Source organism: Prionailurus bengalensis, chromosome E4 (genome assembly GCF_016509475.1).
Source record: "Prionailurus bengalensis isolate Pbe53 chromosome E4, Fcat_Pben_1.1_paternal_pri, whole genome shotgun sequence".
In the NCBI taxonomy this organism is placed as follows: domain Eukaryota; kingdom Metazoa; phylum Chordata; class Mammalia; order Carnivora; family Felidae; genus Prionailurus; species Prionailurus bengalensis.
The window spans coordinates 55,957,495-55,979,032 of NC_057360.1; the positions used below are offsets into that span (position 1 = coordinate 55,957,495).

General features: G+C 37.4%; 1 pseudogene; it reads left to right on the forward strand.

The window, feature by feature from the left end:
* Positions 1-12,928: 12,928 nt before the first annotated feature.
* LOC122475861 lies at positions 12,929-14,313 on the forward strand (annotated as a pseudogene).
* The last annotated feature ends 7,225 nt before the right edge of the window (positions 14,314-21,538 follow it).

The following is a 21,538-nucleotide window of genomic DNA, read 5'->3' on the forward strand; positions in this document are numbered from 1 at the left end:
GAAAATTTCTCCTTTCCTCCCAGAGAAGATTTATTTACATTTCAGAATGAAGAACTTTCTGGAAGACATGATGGACCCATGTACCAACCATCCTATGTAAGTTTTGAGTTTCACACTTTCAAGGTTCCTTCCCTATGGTAGAACCCTGGTAAATGTTCAAATGAACATCTGCCCTCACTATGGTGCCCTGTGGGGGCTTGGGAAACAGACACTCAAATTTATGTCTGTCTTTCTATCTATCTATCTATCTATCTATCTATCTATCTATCCATCCATCCATCATCTATCTATATGTATCAACAGATGAATGGAAGAAAGGAAAGAAGGAAAGAAGGGAGGGAAGAAGATTGGATATTTATCTGTCAGGAACTCTATATTCCTGCATTGGATGGAAATTTCACAGATAATGATGAAGACCTATTTAACTTTTAGGGATATGTTGCTTTTTATATAATACTTATTTTATACATTTATTTATTATCTATTTAATATACTTATTAAACAGATATATTTATTATATATATTATATTTTTTTCAGGTCACTGTTGGTAATTTTAAGGGACGTTTTAATTCCCATGCCAACAAACAAAATTCAGTTTCTGAAAAAAGAAGACAAAAGAGTCTGCAAGATTTTTTACTTCAAAATATCTCTTAGGAAGTATACAAATTTCTTGGTGTAAAGAGTAATTTTTATCTCTGATAAATCATTAGTGAAAAGTGCTCTAATAAATGACATGGCAGTTTGAGGTAAGTTACTTAAGATGATAACAAAGAACCCCTTTCTGAGATAAAAGAATTGATTCTATAAAGATGATCTCTTAAAATGGTTGAAACAGAAAGAAGAATCATTTGGCCTAAGTTTTCCTCAGGACATGCTCAAAATATACTGAATTCTCCTCTGAACAGAAGAAATAGAATTTGTCAAACTGAAGATTATAGAGACATTTAACTTGCTATTTTGCTAGCATTTGGGGTCTTGAGAAGAGCTTTAATCAAATGAACAACTCTTAAATGTAACCATAGGCATTTAGGCTTTTTTTTTTTTTCAAGTTCATTAGGGCACAAAGTGATTCATGAAGAACTTCAAAAGGATTGATTAATGCATGTCTAGTTTCTGTAGTTAAAACATTTGAAAACTCTTTACTCCCCCAAGTTTTATGGTGATTCACCTAAAAAAATCTCTCACTGGCAGAAACACATGTTAGCAACATTTATACACTGAAGAGAAACACCACCGAGACCAAAATATTATGTTACTAAGTTAATGATATGCATATCTCATAGAATTTACTGTAATCGATATCTGTGACCAAGCTGGCAACAGATCAAACACTGCCCTGTATCAAATCCTTGCAAGTCCCCTCCTCTGACTGCTTCACCCACTGGCCATTACAGAGCTTATTATATGGTTCACCTTCAGACAATAACTCACCGCCAGCGTAGGGTTTTATTTCAGCTGCTGCATATATATTTGAAAATGTCTATCTTCTTGCTCAAAGTCAATTATACTATTTACTCAGATGATAGCAAAAGCATTAAGTTATATACATTGCATACAATTAGTTATAGTTATCCACTGACCTAAGCAAGAATTTGTGTACTCGAAGATATGAGTATGTTTAGTAAAACACACTAAACCTAATGTTCTATATGTGTCTGTCATGCCATTGAACAGTTTCAAAGAGGTCTCACTGGAATTTTATCTGATCTTCAGAACTACAAGGTGACCCAGCTTTTGGTTTTCATGGCTGTCACGGAAGAGGAGCGCACACTCATGCCACAAGGTAGAACTAAACCAGCAGGTGAAACCCACAGGGAGTCACATTGTAGCCCCAAATAAAGGAGCCTTTTCTGACCATTAAGTCTCCTTAAGTGCATTGGTTTGCTTTATAGTTGGTGTGCTTCCTATCGATGGAAATGTCTAACACAGTGGCAAAAAGCAGTCAAGTATTCAGTGAGTAGCTGGGTGAGATGACCTTTCACATTTCTCCAAATGTTGGAATCCTGTATACATGCTCTAGTATTCCTTTAGTTAAAAATGGGTAGTAGCTTGCTGTCCTTCAGATCCAAAGGGGGAGTATAACGCTCCTTCTGTTCCCTTTTCTGTTCTGGACACATGCCCAGTTAAGATGAAGAACAGTTTAGCCATGAGCTTCAGCTGCTGCGTGGCTAATGGAAAAGGAGCCCAGGAATGCACACTCTCTCTGTGTCTACTCAATGCCAACAGGCTCGTCTGATTTGAACAAAAATCCAGTCAAGCTGCCTGTTTGGCAGTGTGCGAGCAACACATCTGGGTGCCTTACAAGACTTCTGACTGAACGAAGGGGCTGTTTTCAAACTACATAGGCCCAACATTAAAAGGTCTCTTTCCCCCTGGGCTGTCCCATAAGCTAGTGAATGTTGATCATGAAATCCATGGTATCATGAGGCAGAAAGATCTCAGAAAAGATCTGAAGCTACATTTATCAAAATGTCTTCCATGGAAACACTGTCTCGTGAAGGCTCCATGGGGAAAAAGTGGTATGATATCAAAGAAACTGCATCTTTAGGTCTTTCTGAAGATTCACAATGCACATTATTAAAATTAAATGTTCTGAGAAGTCTTATTGCAAAGAAACGTTGGTAAACATAGATCTGACCAACACAATTTTTTTTGTATGGTGCTCATTAACATTCCACAGAAGACACATTGGGAAATAGTGGTATTTTTAGTAACAAATTGTCATTTTTACATGTGAAGAAACTTATGTCCAGGGAGATAAAATGACTTGTTTCAGGCTGAATATACTGACAGAATTATGACTAGAACTTGACTTTCCTTACTCCTAATCCAATATTCTTTTCCCTGATGGATTGTTATCATCACATTTTTGACTTTTATATTTCATTTCATCATGCCTGGGTCAGGTGTTCATACTTAGACTGATCTCTGGCTACAAGGTAGACTCTGGGAAAAGTTTTAAGATAAGTACTTGCTTAGCCAATCTTCTAGAGCCAGGAATTGGGGTCATGTTGTAAAAAAAGAAAAATATATCAGATCATGGAGAGATATTAGAACCAAACCTGGAATTTTCCACAACTAAAAAAATTCCCACTATAATTTTATGGTTGCCTATATCACCTGCATTTCCTCTTTTTCATACTCAATTCCTAATGAGCCCTTGCTTAATATGATTCACCTGTTCCATATAGAACCCCAAATCTACTCAAACCAATTAAAATGAGACAACTCAGGATTGTATTTTGTTCATTACAGAACTGTTATAGCCATTATAAGTTCAGCAACTCAGGATTCCTTCTCTAGTTGGCTCCATCAGACCCAGACATGGCTCTTGAAGAACACAAAATATATGGACTTTGCCTTCTCTCCCAGTGCAGTCCAATATATAATGGTGGTGGTGGGGAAGATGGTGGCAGTGAATGTTCACATTTAAAACATTAAAGGGAAGAATATACCATGCATATAGATGGCAATAACAAAATGAACATTGGATGAGTCACCAAGTTCTTTGACGATTGATAAATCCTATAATTAGTCAATTTGGACTTCCTCATATCAATTTTCTGGGAAGCTTTCCACTGCATTTTTTAGGAGCAGCCATAAAAGAAGCTTTGTAGTACTCTCTTGGGTTGTCCTAACTTAGTTGTTCAATTCATTTGGTGGTAATTTTGGTGACTATAAATTACTTAAGAGTCTGGGAAACACAGTCATCTTTTTTTTCAATATTGAGAGTCCTTTTGATCATATACTACCCTAAGAATTTAAGAGACTACTGCTCACTATCATTGTCATAAAACTCTTGTTAATTAGCAATATAGGAAATCTTATAGTCTAACCTAGGCTGAACTACAGACTCAAGAGACTATGTCCAATCTCCTAATTTCTGCCTAAAGTTATCAACCTTGGAGCATAAATAAAGCTTGATAGACTGGCTTGGGGCAGCAGAAAATATTTCCTCATAAACAAACTTGTTCTAGCTCAGAGCTGTCTAATACAACTTCCTATAGAAATGTTCTTATTTTGTGCTGTCCAATATGGCAGGCACTGGACACGTGGCTACTGAGCACTTGAAAAGTGATTAGTACCATTGAGGAACTAAATTTTTAATTTCATTCAATTTTAACTAATTTGTATTTACATAGCCTCATGTGGCTAATGGCTACTATTTTATCATAGCTCTAGAAGGCACTATGTACTATAGCAATTAGCAAGATGTGCTTTGTGGGGTAGGAGGAGCAACAGCCTGTGAAATTGGGGTTCTCTGATTCACTTCCTCTTTTTCTGTATATTCATTTTCCAAACCACAATCCTATGTTATCCTTAGCATCAGAAGCAGAGGCTATTAGAAAACACTATATTAACAATGCAGCTCAGAATGATGAATGAAGCTCTGATCTTAAGTAGTTTCAGATCTTCCTCATAACAAAGTTACCTACTTATCCTATTGTTTCTGATTCTGTTTTTCAGCAAAGTGACTGTGGACAGGAACCTCTTGTCTCTTTGAAATATGTCAATGGAGGCCATCAGAAATATTCAGTAATCTATTCTAAACTAACAATTTACTGCAAAGTTCTTACACTTTCAGCCCAAAGAGCACAATATTCTGATCCAAGAGAAAGATCAGGTTATTGTTTCTGAAGACTTACAGCTTTTCACTCTGGAATGAGAAAGTGCTCCACACTTCCAGCCCTCATGAGTCAGTTCCATATTTTCTCCAAGTTTGTCGTGTCACACACTTGCCAATTTGAGTAGTAGTGCTCTTTTGGTTGCAAGTGACAGAAATCCATTTAAACCAAAACAAAAAGGGGGTGGGGGGCTTCTACTGTCTGTATATAGGAAAACCTCATAGAAGACAAAAGTGGTCCACAGTATTTATAAACAAGAGCTATGTTCCGGATACTCACTAACAGCTGTTACAATGCATGGCACCTCTCTCTCTTTCTCTCTCTCTCTCTCTTTTGACATGTTAACTGCCTGTATGTATGTATGTATGTATGTATTTATTTATATACTTTTTTAAAAATTTAAATTCAAGTAATTAATAGACAGTGTAGTCTTGGCTGCAGGAGTAGAACCCAGTGATTCACCCCTGACATATGACACCCCGTGCTGATCCCAAGTGTCCGACTTGGTGCCCATCACCCATTTATCCTGTCTCCCCACCCAACACCCCTCCAGCCACCCTCTGTTTGTTCTATGTTTAAGAGTCTCTTATGGTTTGCCTCCCTCTCTGAGTGTATCTTATTTTTCCTTCAAAAATATATTTTTCCTTCGAAATATTTTTCCTTCGAAAATATTTTTCCTTCGAAAATATTTTTCCTTCGAAAATTTTTCCAACTTGCACATAAAGGTGTAAACTGCTTTTCATCATCCTGTCTTCAGGACGATTCCTGAACTCTGTTTTGTTTTTGATGCATGCTGTTTATATTTTAGGTTTTCTTAGAAGCTTCCTAGCAAGATTTTAGAGTTTAGTGGTACTCTGACCTTGTAGTCTACCATGGCCTCTTGCAAACTGTCTTCTGTCCTAGTTTGTTCTCCCTTTAGATTTACTCAACTTCATAGCACTTTGGATTCTGTGCTGTGGCTTACTCCATCAAGTACTTCTTGCTTCACTTTATAAGCAGAGGATTTTTTTCTGCTTGTGTTTGTGCTTCATCTTCTTTCCTTTTAACTTTTCATTTGTTTTCCATTTCTGTTAGTATTCCTTTTGCATGCACAAAAGTAAAGGGACTGAGATAACAAGTAACACATCAACAGCAGTCCTGACACACTGAACAGTTGGCCCAGCTTGGAAAGTGAGGCAAAGGAACATGCACATGAAGGGTGAATGGGCTCGTACTTTTCTGCTACTGAGAACTGTCTCACCAAAGACCCACAGCAGATGTATCAAAACACTTCAGTAAAATTTCATAGAATCTGGGGACATAGCATAGTAATTAGAACAAAAAAAGCTGAAAGTTCTGTTCCTAGAGAACCATCTGCCTTCAGAAGAAACTGGTCAGGGTGGTAGACGGATAGGAAACCAAGTCATATGAAGAATGAGTAAAGATAGTGGAAAATTTTAGCCTAGCATCAGAAAATGATAAAATCTAAGGTAAAAGGAAGCCCAAAAGTCCAATCTACTAAAAAATGTTTAGATTTTCTACCAACTGCTTGTCCATCCTATGCTTAAAATACCTCTAATGAGGATAAGTTCCCTCTCACTGCAAAGCAGTATCTTTAATAGAAATATTTTAAAATAAGTTTTTACTGAGGGATAACACACATGTGGAAATTTTCACAAATCATAAACATACAGCTTGATTAATGTTCAAAATGTGAAGTCACGTTCCACTTTTCTGCTTTTGTTGTTGTTCTTGAGGGCCATCTGTCATTTTGATTTATTTTTAAAAAAATGTCTTGTGGAGGACACCTGGGTGGCTCAGTCAGTTAAGCGTCCTAGTTTGGCTCAGGTCATGATCTCGCAGATCATGAGTTCAAGCCCCAGATCAGGCTCTGTGAGACAGCTCAGAGCCTGGAGCCTGCTTCAGATTCTATCTCTCTCTCTCTGCCTTCCCCCGGCTAGCGCTCTCCCTCTCTCAAAAATAAATAAATATTAAAAAAATTTTCTTGTGGTATAATTGACATATAATGTATTAGTTCCAGGTGTACAATAGAATGATTCAATATTTGTATATATTGTGAAATGATCACCACCAAATGAGGAGTGTAGTTAATATACACCACCTCACATAGTTACAATATTGTTTCTTGTGATGAGAATTTTTAAGATCTACTCTCTTGGCTACTTTCAAATACACAGTTTTATTATTATACCATTTTACATTATTATATATTAATATATATTATTATATTATATTATATTATATTATATTATTATTATATTATTAACTATAGTCTCCATGCTATACATTACTTCCCCATGACATTTCTTTTATAACTGGAAATTTTACTTGCATCACCTACTTTTCCCACCCTCCATCTCTGGCAATGACTAATCTGCTCCCTGTATTCATGAGTTTTGTTTTTGTTTTTAAGATGCCACATGTAAGTGAAATCATATGGTATTTGTCCTTCTCTGTCTGACTTTTTTCACTTAGCATAATACCCTCTAGGTTCATCCATGCTGTCGCAAATGGCAGGATTTCCTTCGTTTTAATGGCCGTATAGTATTCCATCAGATACATGACACACATCACATTTTCTTTATCCATTCATCCATCAGTGCCAATGCAGGTTGTTTCCATATCTTGGTTATTGTAAATAATGTTGTGGTGAACATGGGAGTATAGATATTTTTGAGTTAGTGCTTTCATTTCCTTCAGATAAATACCCAAAAGTGAAATTGCTGGAACATATAGTAGTTCTATTTTTAATTTTTTGAGGAACCTCTGTAATTTTTTCCGAAGTGGCTGCATCAATTTACATTCCCAGAAAAAGTGCACAAGGGCTCCCTTTTCTCCACATCCTTGCCAACACTTCTTATGTCTTGTCTTTTTGATAAGAGTCGTTCTAACAGGTGTAATATCTCATTATGGTTTTGACTTGCATTTTGCTATTAGTGATGTGGAACACTTTTTCATGTGCCTGTTGCCCATTAGTATATTATCTTCAGAAAAATGTCTGTTTGGTTCTCTTCCCATCTTTCACTTAGATTGTTCTTTTGGTGTTGACTTGTATGAACTCCTTCTATATTTTGGATATTAACCCCTTATTAGATGTGTGATTTGCCAATATTTTTCCCATCTAATAGGTTGCTTTTTCATTTTGTTGATGGGTTCCTTTGTTGTGCACTTTTTGTTTGTTTATTTGGTGTTGTCCCACTTGTTTATTTTTGCTTTTATTGCCTTTGCTTTAAAATCATCATCATCAAGACAGATGTTAAGGAGCTTACCACCTATGTTTTCTCCTAAGGGTTTGTAGCTTCATGTCTTCTATTCAAGTCTTTAATCCATTTTGGGTTGATATTTTTTGTGTGGTGTAAGATAGTAGCTGTCAGCTGAGCATCCAACTCTTGGTTTTGGTTCAGGTCATGATCTCACAGTTTGTGAATTCAAGCCCCATGGTCAGGTTCTGCCCTGGTGGTGCAGAGCTTGCTTGGGATTCTCTTTCTCTCCCTCTCTCTCTGCCCCTCCCCAACTCACTCACACACACACACACACACACTCTCTCTCTCTCTCTCTCTCTCTCTCTCTCTCTCTCTCTCAAAATATATAAGCTTTAAAAAAAGTGGTAATTAATTTAATGTCTTTGTGTAAGCTTTCTTAGCGTGTGTCAATATCCTCTAAGTCTAATAAACTATGAAATACTAGCAAGATGACTTTTTTTTTTAAATTAATAGTTTAAGGACCAATTGCTTGATAAAGGAGAATTCACTACAGGAAATGCACCCTAAAGACCATGCAGCCGTGAACCAGCTGATCTTCCCTGGCAACACTATGAATGCAGCCTGAGCCAATTCAAACTTCCACAGTGAGCAGGGAGCCCAGCAGGCACTTACGGTGCATGCTCAAGTAATACATGATAACTCAGGGAACCAGGACTTCTCACCTAATCTTCAGCACTGCCAGAAACATAGGGGGGCTTCCTACAGTGGGAATAAGAAGAACCCTTATAAGAAGACTGTTCTGCAGCAGGTGCACCAAGAGGGTAGAGAGCAAGGGGTTCATGCAGGAGAGTCCCTCTCCCCCCCCAGTCCTCTAATTCTTTCACAACTAGATTATCTTCCTATTTCCTTTCAGTCAGTGGGACTGCCTTTATGTGCATATGTGTCAGTAACATGAAATAGGCATTGTTCTCACTGAATCCAGGATTTCAGCATGAAACCACTCTGAACACAGAAAGTATGCAGTGTTACTTAGTGTTTGCAGTCAGAAACGGTATACTCCTTTTCAAGGAAATTTATTAAAAAAGGAAAAATGTCCTGAGGCAGAAGAATTCAAAGGCTCTGAGCACTGAATTTTATGAAACATCACTACCAAATCAGACAGGTAGATATTTGCTGGGATCCAATGTTTAAAATGATGGCTGGCTTCCTAGTTATGGTCACCTTAAGAACAGGATGAATCAAACAACATGCAACACAGGATAAGATCTATGACTATGGGAGCTACTGCGTCCAGTTTGGTCACAATGTGCACGTACTGTAGAACTCTCCCTCTTCCACCTCTTCTTTTCCTCATTTCCTCCCTTCCTCCTTCCTGTCCATAACTATACTGGGAATTGACTACGTAATAAGCACTTGGGTGGGTACTAGGGATACAGCAGTGAAACTCAACATGTTTCAGGTGCCTTTTGGGACTTAAAGTCTAATACAGTAAGTGCAACAAAGTCAAGGGTAAAGTCTTGGAGGGGATGAAACCTGCAGACCAGCCGATGTAGCAAGGTATGGTTAGCTTATTGGGATGACAGAGATAGGAAAAAGACTTGCCCTCTGTTCCATGCTAAGTTACCTCTTTAACCAGAGCTACTCACACACTGCAATTATTATGGAAAAAAACCACTGAAAACATAAAACACATCATTAATATCTACATTTTTGCGCCATGAGAATAGTATTTAGCTTTGTGACATCTTATTCGCTAGAATCTTTAAGTGAGTTACAAATGTACCAGAGAATTATTGTGTTAACAAAGCATCTAAGAATATACACATTTGTATATTGTTCAAAGTCAGGGATATTTTATCTTGAAATCCCCCTCCCCCCCCCCATCACTTCATTTAGTCCAGGAACTTCTCAATATATACTGAGAATAGGCAAAGCCAATGATACACTAATGATGTAAACTTAGTCAAAAAACAGTTTAAAATGAGACTGACCCCTTTTATTCTACCCTGACTGTTCTAAGTACATGTAAAATGTAGAGTTTAGATATTTTTCCTCATTCCTAAGCACAGAATTCCAAAGAGTTCTTTCTAGAATGCTTGGGACATTGTTAGTTTTTACCAAAATAAAAAACTCAATTTTTTTTTCATATAGGAGAATATGTATCTGAAGTATTTATCTGCATAGCATGAAATAGTATAGCAATTACATCTTAAGAACAATTCTGAGAAATAGTTCAGAGGTTTCTATTCTCTGCTTTTGTGGCACATTTCTTGGTAGAAACGTGTTATCCTACCCCTTGACCCTGCCCATGTTACTGTCCACGGCACCTCCATTTCTGAGAAAGTTCAGCCAGCTCTTCTTGTGTGGCATGGAGAAATGAACATTCTTCAGTTGAATGAGTTATGCAACTGAACGGATCAGTGATAACTGTGGTTTAAACTAAATTGAGGAATAGCCAAAAATTAAACTGACCAAACTTCAGATCCATGTTGGCCTTACTTGAACTGATTTGACATGTCTGTTACTGTTTAAATTTCTGCATTTAGAAATGAGAATTAAAATTTTCTACACAAATAAGCAGGGGAGGCCCAGGAAAAAATAAACCACTCTGCTACAAAGAATTCTATGAGTTATTATTTACTGACAATGACTCTTCCCTCCTAACTAGATTTTGATGCAAATTTGTCACTTAAGGTCTGAAAGGTGCTTTAGGGTTTCTAGAGAAAAAGTTTTGTATAAACATTGTATGTTATGACGGGTGAAAATTTTTGCAAAATTATAGTCCAATTCACTAGAGCAACAGAATACAAACACAAAATACATCTGGAAAAAGAGATAAAAAGGAAAACATGGGTGGTCACTTTCCCAACCTATACTCTCCCTAATAAATCAGAGTTTGCTTCTATACAAAAATAATAGATCATCTCTCACATCTTGAAAGCTGCTAGAATCATTTCATGGAAAAGTGGCCTAATGCCTAAACCATCTCCAACCAGCCCTGGAGCTTCCTGAAACTGCCAATGAATGACGCCTATTTGCAAAACATTTATTTATTCCCTTGCACAATGCAGGCTACTTCTAGGCTTTATACCCACTCTTTGATATAGCCTTTGGATGATCACAGTCCTTAATTGTTTTTGCAGAACATTCTACCATTTCCTCCTTGTTTCTTTTCAACCTGGTTTCTGCTATTACCTTTTGGGTCTTTGGTTGAATGCTCAGAAAAACCTTCCAGGGAATGTATTTGTTCTTTTCACTCTCTTATTTGTGTCTTGGAAGTCAATACAAATAAGAAATAAGAGACGTAGAACAAATACAGAACAAGACATTTCATCTTCGAGTTGTGTAGCCACAATCAAAATCTCACTCATGATACAGAATCATGTAATGTTTCACTTTACCTTGTCAAAAGATGGAACACTCTCAAAACATCTCTTACTGTCTAGTTTCATTCACTAGTGGTGATAAACCGTGGAGCAAAGTAGAGTCAAAGACGGGCTGAAAAAATTGACATTCTTGTCACCACCCTCCAAAAAAGAATGATTGTTTTGAAAGTAGCCACTGAGTTCATAGCCAAAATCTGTAAATCTAGTAAGTCTTAACTGATAACCACCCATAAGAAATAACTGCCTCTGTCTCTCTCAAGACATAGACAATCCCGCCTAGATATTTCCCGCTTTGTGAATTGCATTTGCAGTATTGGGAAAATGCTGTTGCAATAACTTCTGAGTTTTTTCCTATGTTCCACACACTGCTGGAGAATTCACATGATTTTATGCACCTGTGTTGTTTGGTCATTTTCTTTGCATCCTTTGGGAGGAATCAAATGGCTGTCTTGATGTAATGGATGCCTTGTGTATGCAGAAGCCAGGGGGAAAGTACTGCTACCTATGGGAATACATTGCATTTCCAAAAATGCACAAATAAAAACAATGTTGAATTTCTGGTATGCTCATTGAGTGTATGTGTGCATGGACCCACACAAACTTCTCTACACACAGATACAAATGAACTGCCCATTTCAGACATCAGTAACCACCAGCTCTTTTATAAAGAGGATATTGTGCCTTGCATTTTGGACACACATGGAAAATGTTCTTAAATTGCTTTCTGTTTTTATCATTAAATGTGGGAATATACCTAAAAATCACAGCAAACTCTTCTTTCTGTGTGGTCTAAAACATTTATCACTTTTTCCTATAGAAGGAAGGAAATGCTATATTTAGCATTTTGTGGTAGACAGTAATAAGTGATTCTGAGATCTGATAATTACTAGAAGATTTATTCCATTAACAAACCAATATCCCTGGTATTTAAGTTTTGCCAAGCATAGGCATGATTGATTATCAATTTTGTCTCTGAACATAAAAAAAGTAAATGACCAGTTAGCATACTGTTCTATATTTCACCATTAATGAAATTGTACTGAGAAGGTTTAAAAAGAATTTTCTTTTTATTGACAAGAAAATGGAGTATTTCCTCTAAGAAGAATTAGTTTCTTAAAAAAAAAAGCATGACACTTGGGAATAATGGAAGAATCTTAAAAAAGAAACTCAAGAGATTATAAATAAATATTTAGTGATAGATACTTGGTGGATATTCCATTTACACAAAATGTCACACTGAGATTTAGCAAAAGTTTTATGGCTGCCCAGTATTGAATACTGGTCCCTCCTGACCTGGCTTCCTCACTTTTAGCCTCTTCCTCTGCTCTCCTCAGTAAATGCCTGATGCTCCACTCATACCAAACTAAATATGCCTTTCCATACAACAAGAAAGACCCCTCTTGCCCTCAAGTCCAAAGAGACTAAGATTACTTTAAACTCTTCCATTTGGAACACCAACACTTTAAAGCTTTTTATTTAAATTTTTTTTTCAACGTTTATTTATTTTTGGGACAGAGAGAGACAGAGCATGAACGGGGGAGGGGCAGAGAGAGAGGGAGACACAGAATCGGAAACAGGCTCCAGGCTCTGAGCCATCAGCCCAGAGCCCGACGCGGGGCTCGAACTCACGGACCGCGAGATCGTGACCTGGCTGAAGTCGGACGCTTAACCGACTGCGCCACCCAGGCACCCTAAAGCTTTTTAAAACCACTATACTTCTTTCCTCCTTGCTAACATATTGTCTGCTGTGTAACTTTTCCTAAAATAGACATTTTGTCTACTTTGGAAATCACTGAGGTAGATTATTTCTTCTTTGATGATTTCTCCAAAGGTCATATAAAACTCCTCAAGTACATTGTGTGCCTAGTGGAGCTATGGCTTGTGGTCCCAAAGAGCATCTGAGGCATGTAGTAGCCCCAAGGCATTGGATGCTAGACAATCTGACCAGTGTGCTTGCCCCTTGTCTATCCACCAGTCTCTACAGCTGAGAGAATGTCTATCAAAATTTTCTTAAATAACAGACTTAAGTATGCCCTGATAGGAGATAATGTAAAGATTTGCATGTGGTAGTTCATTAAGATTGGTGGACCAAGTCAGCTGGGCTACACCACAATAGTGTTGGTTTTTCCAGTTGTCTGCAGTGCCAGGGAGAGTAGGAAATAGAAGTGAGCTAAGTGAGCAAATAGTTTTCCGTTTGGGGAGTGAGGTCAGAAGAAAGGAATACTCACATGTGAATCACAGTGTACATAAACCTAATTATAGATTTCTCAAGCTTATACATTTTATATAATAATAAAGTCAAATCAAACTTACAAACTCTATCTTAAATACTTAAAAGCAATAAAATTCAAATTTATCACATTAACTTAATGTGAAAATTAAAATTGCTTTGCTGAATCTAAGTTGCCACATCACCCTATTACCTTAGTCTATGAGAGCTTTGAGTTTGCGATATACCTATATCCATATATCTACATTGGTGCATATATATAAATAGTTATAGATATAGATATTTATCTACTTATTTACCTATATAGGTAAACATCTGCCTATCTATATATAATGCTATGCTAGGAAAAAAAAATGATGGCAAAGTCTAAACTGATAAAACTAAGCCTTCTGGTAATATGGATGTTATCAGCATTGACAAGACCAGAGAGAATCATCATCTGATCTATGACACCAAGAGTCTCTGCTGTTCATTATATCTTGCCTGAGGAGCAAAGTACAGTTGTGTAGAGTAAGAAAGATCTTTGTGGGCACAAAAAGAATCCCTTATCTGATGACCCATGATACTCCCATTATCTTCTACCCTTATCCCCTCAGTAAGGTGAACTACAGCACTCAGATTAATTTAGAGATTGGTAAGATTATCAATTTCATCAAATTTGACACTGGTAACCTGTGGGACACTGGGAAGAATTTATGTAATCACCACATAGACATCATGGCTCTCTGGATGTGGTTGGTGTAAAAGATGCCAATGATAACAGCTTTGCTTACCTGGCTTTCCAAAAGTTTTGTTAGTGGAAAACACAACGAACCATCGATTTCTCTTAACTAAGGGAAAGGTGTCCACTTCACCATTATTGAAGAAAGAAAGAGACTGGTGGCCAAAGCAATGGGTAAAATGATCTTTTGGTGATGATTGGAGAGATCGCTTCTCGGCCTTTTGGCTAAGATCAAGTGTGGTGATGATTGGAGAGCCCTTGGCGGGGGGGGGGGGGTTAATTAAAGATAACAGCACAGAAAAGAAAAACAAAAACTCCTCAAGAGATGAAGTATCTTGCCAGTTGTGCAGATTCAAAGTGACCTTCCTTAAATTCGTTACCTTATGTGCTTCAAGTTTATACCAAAGCACTTTAACCAAGAATCCAAAATTCTCAAACACACTCCAAGCTTTTTCTTCCATTAATATTAGATGTCTGACTTCGGTGCTAGTCTTCTAGCCAGACGCATAAAACTTCACTTTCAGCCACAATCTCTGTCTTCCACTTCTGCAGAAGTGCTGATTCCAAAGGCGCTACTCTTTTTCCAGGTTGTATAAGTTACTCTTTGTTGCTCAGAATCATTCTCTTGTCGAATCATCCTTTTTATTTTAATTTTCTTAGTGTTTTATTTATTTCTGAGAGATAGAGACAGAGCATGAGCGAGGGAGAAACAAAGAGAGAGGGAGACACAGATTCTGAAGCAGGCTCTGAGCTGTCAGCAGAGCCTGACACGGGGCTCGAACCCACGAAGTATGAGATCATGACCTGAGTTGAAGTTGAATGCTTAACTGACTGAGCCACCCAGGCGCCCCTCTTCTTGCCAAATGATTCTTTCCGTATTCCACATATATTCTGAATTTTCTTATTGCTTTCTGTGTTTTTAATCGCATCTAATTTCATTTCTGTTGTAATCATGTACTTTTTCCTAGCATTGTTAGTATTTTTACTAGACATCCAAACTAAGAGAGAAAAAAAACAGAGCGTGGATTTTCAAACACTACCATTACACTGAGTCAACCTTTCCTTTTCTTATTCCTTGTCCACACCTTTTACCAATTTTGTCTATCTCCTCTTAAAATCTCACTTCCTTTACAAACCTTTAAAGACCTTGTTCATATAAGAGCATTCACAGGCCAGAGGAATTGGGGTCCCAGAGCTGTTTTCCACCTAACCCTTGCCTCAGCCATGAACTGCTCTTTCCTACCACACCAAATTACAGTTAATCTTACATCTTGTATGCAGGTGTGGAAGCCTCATATTGAGGAGCACACAGTGACAATACAACTGAAACATCAAAACCACTTTATCAGCCTTGACTGCTTACACTCCGATGGTTAAAAGAGAAAGAAATGAAATTCTAATATTCAAGTCTCGCCACTTTAAAGATATTTTAACCACTATTCTACTTGGCTCTTTGTTATAGTATCTGGACTCTTTATCAATATACAAATGCAATGGGATCTAGAAATAGAATAGAAAAAGAAGTAACATCCATTTATGTAAACTAGAGCTATAATTCTTATACTTCATAACTTGTGACCTGAGGTTCTTATTTGCTATGTGAAGATATAACTAAAAATTCTGGTAATTGCTGAAACGGAAAGAGCAAGGTAGTGCGATAAAGGATAACCAAGGGTCAAGAATTTTCTCAGATACGGTGATTAGAGAAAATCGCTCCGAGGAAAGGATATTTCCACAGTGACATGACCTGGTAATGTGAAGGGCAAGGAGAAAAACTTTCAAAGTGAGGCAAACTTCAGGGGTGAAGATCCTGGAGGAGATAAAAAAAATTTAGGCTGTTAGAGACACTGAAAGAATTCCAGATGACTCGGCTTGGTAGGTAATTGGAAACTGTCCTGAGATGAACTTGGTGAGCTAGCAGGGGCCAGAACGTGCAGGGTCTTGCAGGTCAAGGTTAGGGGTTGGTCTTTACTCTTGGTGTAATGGTAAGCTGTTGAAAGATTTAAAATAAGGGAGTGGTGTAGTTGCAGTTGCGTTTTAAACATATGAGTTCCCTTGTTGTGGATTGAAGAAAAGAGAAAGGCGAGAATAGAAGCGACATGAGCTCTTCAGAGGCTGTTATGGAGTCCAAGAAATAATGAGAGCTTCATGTAAGACCGTGGAGGTGCTGCAGAATAATGGAAACAAATGGCCAAATCTGATGTGCTTTGAGATATATTTTGATAGGTATACTTAGAAGCAAATATGTATAATATTACATATAATATATATTTGGATAAGACTTGCGAAAGCACTGGATTTGGACAATAAAGGAGAAATGAAATAAGAGTTCCATTTGTAATAGATTAAGAATGAGATGATTATATGTGTATGAGTAAATTTAGGCTTCTATTGTAAACAATCCTCAAATTTCCTGATTTATCAAAAGCTTGTTTCTCATTCATGCAACAGACTATCATGTGTCATCTTCGCCACATAACTTTCCCAAGAAGCTCTTTTCTACCTGGTGGCTTGGGGACTGATCTTTTCTATCTTCTGGCTCTATCTTTTTTTAGGTCCTTAGGGTGTTTTCTATTCAGTATGCTAATGAATAAACAGAGCAGGAGCAAGCAGGAAGATTTGGGCAAGAATACATACAGGCCTGTTTGGGCAATGACATCACTTCCACCATATCACATTGGCCAACCTCAATCACATGGTCTAGATTAATTGCAAGAGAGACTGTGTAGTCCAGTTATGTGCTCAGGAAGAAAAGGAAAGGGCATAGCAATCTTGCCATAAACTTCAGCAGGAGTGTCAAACAGTCTTTGAGATCTAAAGTTTGAAGCATTCTCTCAAATAAGAAAGAAATCAAAAACAAATGTCCATTGAGTCCCATTTCCAATGATCTAACCTAGGCATTTCCAACGGTAGAGTGATGAACACCCCTTTTTTACTACCCACAAGGGCTGTGTAATGTAACTGAAAAAAGGAAGATAAAAACATTGTAAAAGAAAATAATTGGGTATGTCACAGAGCAGCAAATAATTACCAAACAAGTGATGTACACAAAGTATCATATATTGGGGTGAGGAGAGCAAATTCACAGGCTTGCATGAGGCTTGAAATTTCCTAAATGAGGAAGAATTTTAAGTGATCATAAAGAATATATGAGTTATCCAGGAAAAAAAAAAGATAAAAGACAATTTTGGGGGGCAAAGGGAAATGCATTAGTAAAAATCAATTTTTTCCACTGTTTAGAATAACTGGTTTTTGGTTATAATTAGCACTCTTTTGAAACCACAGATTTCTTTTTTTTTTTAATTTTTTTTTAAAGCGTTTATTTATTTTTGAGACAGAGAGAGACAGAGCATGAATGGGGGAGGGTCAGAGAGAGGGAGACACAGAATCGGAAGCAGGCTCCAGGCTCTGAGCCATCAGCCCAGAGCCCGACGCAGGGCTCGAACTCACGGACCGCGAGATCGTGACCTGGCTGAAGTCGGACGCTTAACCGACTGCGCCACCCAGGCGCCCCGAAACCACAGATTTCAATGTCAGTTAACTATGTAGTAACCAGCTACTTAATAATTATATTCAAAGTGATGTTTACGTGACTTAATGTAATTTTTCTCTTTCCAGATAGGCTTATGTTTATAGGTACAGCCCTAGTTGCTAAACAAAGATGGACTCATTCACACTCTGAGTTCAAGTCTGTAATCCACTGTTCCTGGTCTACACAATTATAAAGAGGAAATGTCATGGTTCTCCAGGGGATCCAGTCAATGGTCAGTTGGCTAAGGAGAATTTCCACATGTTTTGTATATACATAGATATGACCTTGTGAGGATCAGCAGAAAGGCTAGCAACCAGCTGCAGAAACAGAGTCAAGGAAGTGGGAGCAGGGGATGACTTGTCTGTGTCTTAGACAGAAAGAACTTCCCTCAACTGCTTTGTCTATAATTAGGTTCGAACTCTCAGATCAAGCAGTCAAGCTCAGAAGACGGAGCCAGGTCTGAAGAGAACTATCGTGATTCACCCCTTTGGAGTCTGCCTTTGGCCATACTGAAACAGATTGATGATGATCATGATGATGTCAATAATGGTAATAATTTGCACCAACTTGGGAGCTTTAATGTTACATTTTCAAAGGTGTTATAAACATTAATTAATTAATTAATTAAGCCCTCCAGCAGTTCCTAAGGTAGCCATTACCTGTATTGTGCAAATAATTAACAAAAGCAAAAAAAGGTTAAGTGGGCAGGCTGAAGTTACATGGGAAATAAAAGCTAGGAAAACAGAGACAAAGTTGGCTTATTAATGTCATTCCTTGGGAAATGAAGATAAGTTTGTAGAACCCATAATGAACTATGGGCAAAAGAGTAGAAATCTGAGGTCCAGGGGTACCCAGGGCTCTCTCAGAATTTCTCAGAAAGTCAGTAATCTAACAGGGCAGTGTCCTTGAAGCTCTGATGCTCTGACACCTGGCCAAGATGGCCCTTCCCACCCCTGCGAGCGTCTGCGCAGGTGCCTCACCACAGTGATGTGATACACGCCCTACTTCTTTAACGGAACGCAGCTGAACTGCAGGTAGAAATGGGGTTATTTATTTTGGTTTCTCAACATCGAATACAGCGCTGGGCATGGATATGATACAATATACGCATTTTCAATAAACATTGCATAGGTAAAATTTTGTTTTTATCAACTTAGCCTGAAGTACAAACAAACAAACAAACAAACAAACAAAAAACCAAAAAAAAAAAAAACCACTATAAAGTAAAATCATTCCAAAAAGCAAAGGGATTACTCACTGGATTGAAAGGAAAGGAGCCCCAATGTAGAATATAGAGGACTGAACATTGACAGTGAACACTGAGCCTGAAAGACATGCCTAAATTTGGTCCTCTCCCTCATCTTCAGTTTACTTACCTGCAAAAAGTAATAATACTACCAGCCTCAGAGAGTTGTTACAGGGCGAAATGGCATAGTATGTGCAGATCACCTATCTCTAGACCATCCTAAGCCCACAATAAACACTCATGTGCTTTCCTCCTTTTAAAACTCAAAGTATCACTAAACCTTCACAGTTGGAAATACCAAGAAGTAATCTTCTTGCCTCTAGGTTGAAAGGGTTATTTTCACCTGGAAAACCCCTTCTCAGCAAGGTGAAAGGAAGGGAATATGAAAATATGAGAAAGTAAAGACCAAAGCACAACTATAATTCCATTTGAGCAGAAGAGCCGTAGGAAAATCTAAATAAATGAAAATGTTGAATATTAGCTCATTTACCTGATACAAACAGTCCCAAATTAATTTAAGGACCTTGCACATTTAATATAAATACTATCTATATTAACTCAACTGAATGCATGATTAACACAATCAATTTCACCCAATCCTACAAGTTTTAAGTTTTAATCCTTTCAAAGTTTAATCCTTTCAAGTTTTAAGACTTGAAAACAAGATGGAAAAAACTTAGTGGGAGGAAAGGGGAGGGGCAGGTAGGTGGAAGAGGAAAGGGAGGAACAAGGTCAGGTCCAGTGGCAGGTGTAGGAACAGGTGCTCAGGGTGGGTAGGGGCCATGGAAATGAAAATAAGAGGTTATACAAACCATGTCTGTATGAGTACACACACACACACACACACACTCTACCCCTTAATCATATGTTTAATTAAGCTTATAAAAGATGAGAATTGGGTTTTAACCACATCTTACTTTGATTTGCTCCATATGATTAATCTCATAAAATTTAGTTTATTTTGCTATTTCTAACAGTCTTGAGGATATACCTATTCAAATTGAAAAGACAATGGATCTTTCTTGCAGCTCCTGGAAAATTCCACTTGAGATAATAGTTTTTACCTTTAATTGATATTGGGTGTGATGTTCTTAGCTTTCTCTTGTTAGCTGTCCCGGGTCTAAGGCGACTAGGGGTTCATGAGAGGATAATGAAGGATAAACACTGGGGATTTGGAGAGAGACACGGAGAGAGCTCCCTGAAAAGCTGAGTTTAGGAATCTAGAAGACAGATTTATATGCTGCCTGATAGTGTTAGCTTCTCAAAAAATAGGAAAACAAAAAATAATTGGGATTATACCTAAGATTACTACAAGGTAGAATAATTATCTTTATTTGTTGTTGTTTGATACTGAAATCTATCCCTGGGCTTAATATCAATATACTATGAGATCACAGGTAACAGTTGAGCCAAGCGCCATGTATTAGTATGTTTGGCTCTATTAAATGCTTTGGAAAGAAGCAATAAAAACTTAGTTGTAAGTGGTAGACAGACACAATTTTATCATCTGTCATTGCCATTAAGTTATATCAACATGGAATTGAAGCAAGTGCATGTTAAAGCAGTAATTGTATTTATGACACATCTTCAATGTAACAAATATTTTCACTGTATTAACAATTTTTTTAAGTATTTATGTTTGGGAGAGAGAGAGAGAGTGTGCATGAGAGGGGGAGGGGCGGAGAGAGCAGACAGAGGATATGAAGCTGACTCTGCACCAATAGCAGAAAGCCCGATGCGGGGCTCGAACTCATGAGATCATGACCTGAGCCAAAGTGATGTTTAACTGAATAAGCCACCTAGGCGCCCCTATTGCACTATTTGATCATTCTGGCTTGATGTGGCAATATCTGATGAGCAAGCTGACAGATAAAATATGGATTTGTTAATAGTCAAATATAAATGAGATAAAAAGTTGAACCAGAAAACCAATGTGATCTTTTTCTTAAAGTCAGATGGGTCCTTAGTTAGTTCTTTTGGTTAGCATAACTCAAATTCTGGTTTTAAAACTTAGAACTTACACTGCATTGAGACTTACAAGTATTCCCATTACCTCTACAGAGCATTAGGGTAGATTTGATGTTAGCATCAGTCCAAAATGCCTACAGTACTATTCTCACATTGTCTCCTCTGACCTTCATGTGATTATATTTATCACTAAGGATCAGGTGCAAGAATCAACCCCTTACAAATGTACTTCAGTATCACAAATCAGATACAAAAAGGGCTTTCTCTAGAACTTTAAAATCAATGAAGTATATTTTAGAGAACATATGAAATTCATTTTTTTAAATGAATTAAAAGCAAATGAATTTAAGAAAAATACAAGGAAAATACGATGGGCCCAATAATTACATTTAGACTTCTTTTTTTGAAATCAATAAAATAGTTTCTAAAAGTAACCTGCTTAATTCCCTGTTGACCAAAATACACATCTGTATAATGATTCTTATTCAAAAACAGTGCATCTATTTGCAAATTATATAATTGTTTATGATTTAAAGATATATCAAGGTTACTAAAAGCATTCAACGCTGACTAAAATGTCAACATACCTGAAAACAAGTCTGTTGGAAATAAAAACATTAAGTTAT